The sequence below is a fragment of the Oncorhynchus keta genome, chromosome 1 (genome assembly GCF_023373465.1).
Source record: "Oncorhynchus keta strain PuntledgeMale-10-30-2019 chromosome 1, Oket_V2, whole genome shotgun sequence".
Taxonomy (NCBI): Eukaryota; Metazoa; Chordata; class Actinopteri; order Salmoniformes; family Salmonidae; genus Oncorhynchus; species Oncorhynchus keta.
Genome location: NC_068421.1, coordinates 50,277,883 through 50,283,853, shown reverse-complemented (window position 1 = coordinate 50,283,853; position 5,971 = coordinate 50,277,883).

The following is a 5,971-nucleotide window of genomic DNA, read 5'->3' as shown; positions in this document are numbered from 1 at the left end:
ACAGACAGACAGACAGACACAGACAGACAGACAGACAGACAGACAGACACAGACAGACAGACAGACAGACAGACAGACAGACAGACAGACAGACAGACAGACAGACAGACAGACAGACAGACAGACAGACAGACAGACAGACAGACAGACAGACAGACAGACAGACAGACAGACAGACAGACAGACAGACAGACAGACAGACAGACAGACAGACAGACAGACACACACACACACACACACACACACACACACACACACACACACACACACACACACACACACACACACCACCTTGTAGGCTGTGAGAAAGCAACTGAGGTACATAGAGAGACAGATGGGGGAAAGAAAACACCAAAACAATACACACCCGAGGGAGGGGGGGTCGAGCAGAAGGCCCCTATGAATGTTGTGATCTGTCACGCACTCTCTAAACTGTACAAGTCGGGTGTGCTTAGTGAGTGATGTGCATGCGTTTTAGCAAGGTTAGCAACACAGGGCGGGGAGGATGAATGGCCTCTGCTTTCAGGTGGTCAGCACTGGGACTCAACAGACCGGTAGGCGAGAGAGCGAGAGGGAGAGAGGGCCTCTACTACCGTCAGACTCAGTAACCATAGCACGAATCAAGAAAACAGCACGTGTCCTATATTTACTGAAAATAGCATGACCCTCCACCACCTCCAAATCAGGATTTACCACAACTCTCTCTGTGTGGAGAGGATAAAAATATATATATATATTGTTCACCATTTATCTAAAAGGCATGCGATGCAGTGATTTTGGTAACTGAATGGGTAAATACTGAATTTGAATCGTCTCGATGTAGTGAATACGTTTTTTTCTTTTTTCTTTCATTTTGTCTAAAGTTACAGCCTTCAACATTGGAATAATGTGGAAACAAAAGTAATGGACTGTATTAATGTGCACAGTGTCCCACAGCTCTTCAAGAGCCACGGTATTACCTATGAAAACAATGGACCTTTAACTCTAATTAAAAGCATTTCTAAGTCCTTGCACCTTGGTTAATTGGTCAAAAGTTCTCTATGAGTTTGGAATGAACTCTAAATTAACCTCTGATTCTGATGGGAGAACACCACAGCACCAGTGCCAGTGTGCCGGCTAAAGAAGAATCCACCCTCACCGAAGAGCCCTTTGTCCTCTCATGCTTAGAATTTCAAACTGAGAAAATGAGCATGATGGCAGATGATCTTGCTTCATTTAAATAAGTCGAGGAAGAACCGTCAAACTGTGTTATGGAATTACCCTGACAGGGTTTTGCTTGTGTGGTAAACGTTTTCAACGGGATGCCACGTAGGCGAAACATAAACCGACAATGGCGTTGGTTGGTTGAACAGAAAGACAAAGCGGGAGAAAGCCACAGAATCCACACCCACACGACCAATCCTTCTCACTCCGGATGAAGTCAAGAATCAATCTGAGGAACAAACGAGGCGTTTACGGACACCTGCCGCGGGAGACCCGGGAAAGTCTTTCAAACCTCTAGCGAGTGTTGCAGCGGCAGTCTAGGTGTTTTTGTCACACTTCTCACCCATCTCATTACCCCCTCCAATTAGACTTCCTCAGCAAGGTTTCTGTTGCACATTAGGTTGAAGGAGGATATGTCAAGTTCAAAGGACCTCGTTGTGTCAGCCGAGTTATAGGCTTTATCTCCGACAGCCCTGCTAGAGCGAGGCATTGTGGTGCCGTGACGAGTTGCCTCGCCATTGAACTAGTGGTGCAGAGTCGTATTATTCCCCTCAACCTACTTTGGAGCTTTTGACGAGTGTGTGTCTGTCTTCTTCCCTTTGCAAAGAGACTCCCAAGCTTCTCTGTCTTGCTCTCTTTCTCTACAAACGAACAAACATACAGGCGGGTTTGTGAAGTAGCTCTATCTTTTGACTCGGATGGGTTGTCACAATGTTCTTGACGGATTAGTGACCTGCTAAACATGCTCACCTCTGCTTGAGTGGATAATCTGCGCGAGATAAGTCGTGTCAGAGCGCTTGCACATTGCAAAAGCTTGGGATATGCAATATATAGAGATCTATTTTCACATTGCGTTCCCCTTTGATCTTTGATGTCATCTACACAAGTGGGACGACGATCCACTTTGGGATGTCAGGCTGTGATCTGATTTCAGTGGAACATCACAGCTCCACCGTTTAAGAGTACCCATCAACGTGACAACGGACGAGATGGGTTTTAGGCCTCTGGTCCGATCTGTTCTTGATGATTGAAAATAAGAGAGGACAGTTACCCCCCAACGCAAGTAAGAGGAGGCGGTGAGCTCAGAGCATGGCATAGCGGAGCTACTGTAACTCTTGCTTCCGTCCCTATGTCTGGGGGGGATTAACAAACATGAACTGATTCAGTCAAAGCTTTAAATATTCCCCATGTCAATCTTGAAAAAAAGGCTGTGATCATAAGTGTACGGTTCGGGTTGTCATAGATAGACAATTACCTGATGTTACATTTGACATCAATTATGGAGATATTTTATGACCACTCCATTAACAAGACAAGAGACAATGAATGAACCAGTGTTTGATCTACATGCCATATCTTGAGTGACATTCCAAGTCCCTCAGACAAATGAAGCAAAGCACCAAGCGATCATCCATCCTTCTCGAACAAACAAGTTCTCTGCCTGCGCCTAATCAAAGGCTGCCACTCTCACGCGTGCCAACGTGGGTGGAGGGTGGGTGCTTCGGGGGGAGAACAAAAGCAGATGCCTAGCGTGAGAGAGGGCGTAGGTGTCTCTGTGTGAGTGGGTTCATCGCCTGTGGTGTGAAATATTGTTTTCATTAAAGAGCAGGCAGCAGTTCCAGATGAAAACCCCAAACATGCACAGCAGTGTGTCTCTGGAGAGGAGCCTCAGCCTCCCTGCTTCACAGAAAGCCTCCCTTTAATTTCTTGCACAAAGCTCTCCGGTTGTAGTGAACAATCTATCTGGGGAAAAAATGAGGCGTTTACGGACACCTGCCGCAGGACACCGGGGAAAGTCTTTCAAACCTCAAGCAAGTGTTATAGTGGCAGACCAGCTCTTGTTGTCACAGTTCTCACCCCGTCTCATTTCCCCCCTACAATTAGACTTTCTCGGCAAGGTTTCTGTTGCATATTAGGTTGAATGAAGACATGCCAAGTTCAAAGGACCTCGTTGTGTCAGCCGAGTTATAGGCTTTATCTCCGACAGCCCTGCTAGAGCGAGGCATTGTGGTGCCGTGACGAGTTGCCTCGCCATTGAACTAGTGGTGCAGAGTCGTATTATTCCCCTCAACCTAATTTGGAGCTTTTGACGAGTGTGTGTCTGTCTCCTTCCATTTGCAAGCGACTCCCAAGCTTCTCTGTCTCGCTCTCTCTCGCTCTCGCTCTCTCTCTCTCTCCCTCTCATTCTCTCTCTCTAATTCTGAAAAATAACAAACATACAGGCGGGTTTGTGAAGTAGCTCTGTTTTGGCTTCGGATGGGTTGTCACAATGTTCTTGATGGATTAGTGACCTGCTAAACATGTTCACCTCTGCTTGAGTGGATAATCTGTGAATAATAAGTTGTGTCAGAGCGCTTGCACATTGCAATAGCTTGGGATATGCAATATATAGAGATCTATTTTCACATTGTGTTCCCCTTTGATCTTTGATGTCATCTACACAAGTGGGACGGCGATCCACTTTGGGATGTCAGGCTGTGATCTGATTTCAGTGGGACATCACAGCTCCACTGTTTAAGAGTACCCCTCACCGTGACAACGGACGAGATGGGTTTTAGGCCTCTGGTCCGATCTGTTCTTGATGATTGAAAATAAGAGAGGACAGTTACCCCCCAACGCAAGTAAGAGGAGGCGGTGAGCTCAGAGCATGGCATAGCGGAGCTACTGTAACTCTTGCTTCCGTCCCTACGTCTGGGGGGGATTAACAAACATGAACTGATTCAGTCAAAGCTTTAAATATTCCCCATGTCAATCTTGAAAAAAGGCTGTGATCATAAGTGTACGGTTCGGGTTGTCATAGATAGACAATTACCTGATGTTACATTTGACATCAATTATGGAGATATTTTATGACCACTCCATTAACAAGACAAGAGACAATGAATGAACCAGTGTTTGATCTACATGCCATATCTTGAGTGACATTCCAAGTCCCTCAGACAAATGAAGCAAAGCACCAAGCGATCATCCATCCTTCTCGAACAAACAAGTTCTCTGCCTGCGCCTAATCAAAGGCTGCCACTCTCACGCGTGCCAACGTGGGTGGAGGGTGGGTGCTTCGGGAGACAAAAAAAAAAGCAGACGCCTAAGCATGTGAGAAGGAGTATGAGTGTCTGTGTGAGCGGTTTCATCGCTTTTGGTGTGAAATATAGTTTTCATTAAAGAGCAGGCAGTGGTTCCCGATGAAAACCCCAAAACAGCACAGCAGTGTGTCTCTGGAGAGGAGCCTCAGCCTCCCTGCTTCACAGAAAGCCTCCCTTTCAATTCCTGCACACGCTCAGACCTACTACCACTTTTTCATGTCCAATCCCGCTGACTGGATTTCTGCTCCTTTATTCTTCCTTTTCTGCCTCGATTCGGGTGAAGGTTGGCGGTTCTTGTTGTCTATTTTTAGGGCCGACTCCCATTGCCTTTTTGCTGCAACTCTTTCGCTGTCTCCGGATTTGACTCAGTGCTTTTTTTCGTTAGCTGGCAATCCTCGGGGAGTGGAATGACGGTGGTTTAAGAGTTTGGCAAAGTTTTGGGAACCGTTCGGGAACTACAGATGAGCCTGTTTTAGTGAAGTTAAAAATGAACAGCAACCCTGAGCTGGGAAAATATCCCACCAGGGTGTCTGTCTCAGACACCGGCAATGGTGTCACACATGCTGAGTCTAATAATGTTGCAGTGCACCATGTGGTTTGAAAAACATGAATAGTTTCCAACACACACCCAAGTGGTACCTCCCTGTAAGATATAGGGTAGGCTATTCTTTACCCAGCGTACCATGCTGCATCCTACTGCTGGCTTGCTTCTGAATCTAAGCAGGGTTGGTTCTGGATGGGAGACCAGATTCTGCTGGAAGTGGTGTTGGGAGGGCCAGTAGGAGACACCCTTTCCTCTGGTAAAAAAAAATAAATAAAAATGTCCCCAGGGCAGGCATTAGGGACATTGCCAGGTGTAGGGTGCTGTCTTTTGGATGGGATGTTAAACGGGTGTCCTGACTCTCTGTGGTCAATAAAGATCCCATGGTACTTATCGTAAGAGAGGGGTGTTAACCCCGGTATCCTGGCTAAATTCCCAGCTGTCCCTCATACCATCACGGTCACCTAATCATCCCCAGCTTACAATTGGCTCATTCATCCCTCCTCCTCTCCCCTGTAACTACTCCCCAGGTCGTGGCTGTAAATGAGAATGTGTTCTCAGTCAACTTACCTGGTAAAATAAGGGTTAAATAAACATTTAACAAATGATCCTTTCAGGTCAGAGAAAAACATGCTTTGTTCATCACTGATTATGAACGAATAAAACAACGTAATGATACAAACACAATAAAAACACATCATTTTTTGTCAAACACTTGCATTGGTAAAAACCCACCTGAAGACACGCCCAATAACTCATTATTTAGCTTTCCAGTCTAGCTGTACAATGGTCGTCTATGAAGTGCAGTGAGCTTACAACCGGGGGTCTACAGCTAGCCAAACTTGCACCTCTTCGAAGTCCTTTGTCGCTCTACTGGGAAGACCACCCCTGTTCCTCCTCACTACGGACGTTTCAGTTCCTCTGTGTGTCAGGGGGTCTTCCGTTGGGGAACAGATGCAGTGTGCTCACTGAGAGCCTGCCTGATAAGAGAAGAGAGAGAGAGAGAGAGAGAGCAACTCTTTCCTCTCTGCGACAACTTCATTAATCACTACACCGATCGATCGCCACACAGGAAACATGTTGGGGCCAAACAACTTTGCCAAGCCCGCTAGTCTCATCCTCATTTATGGATTTATGGATTTTC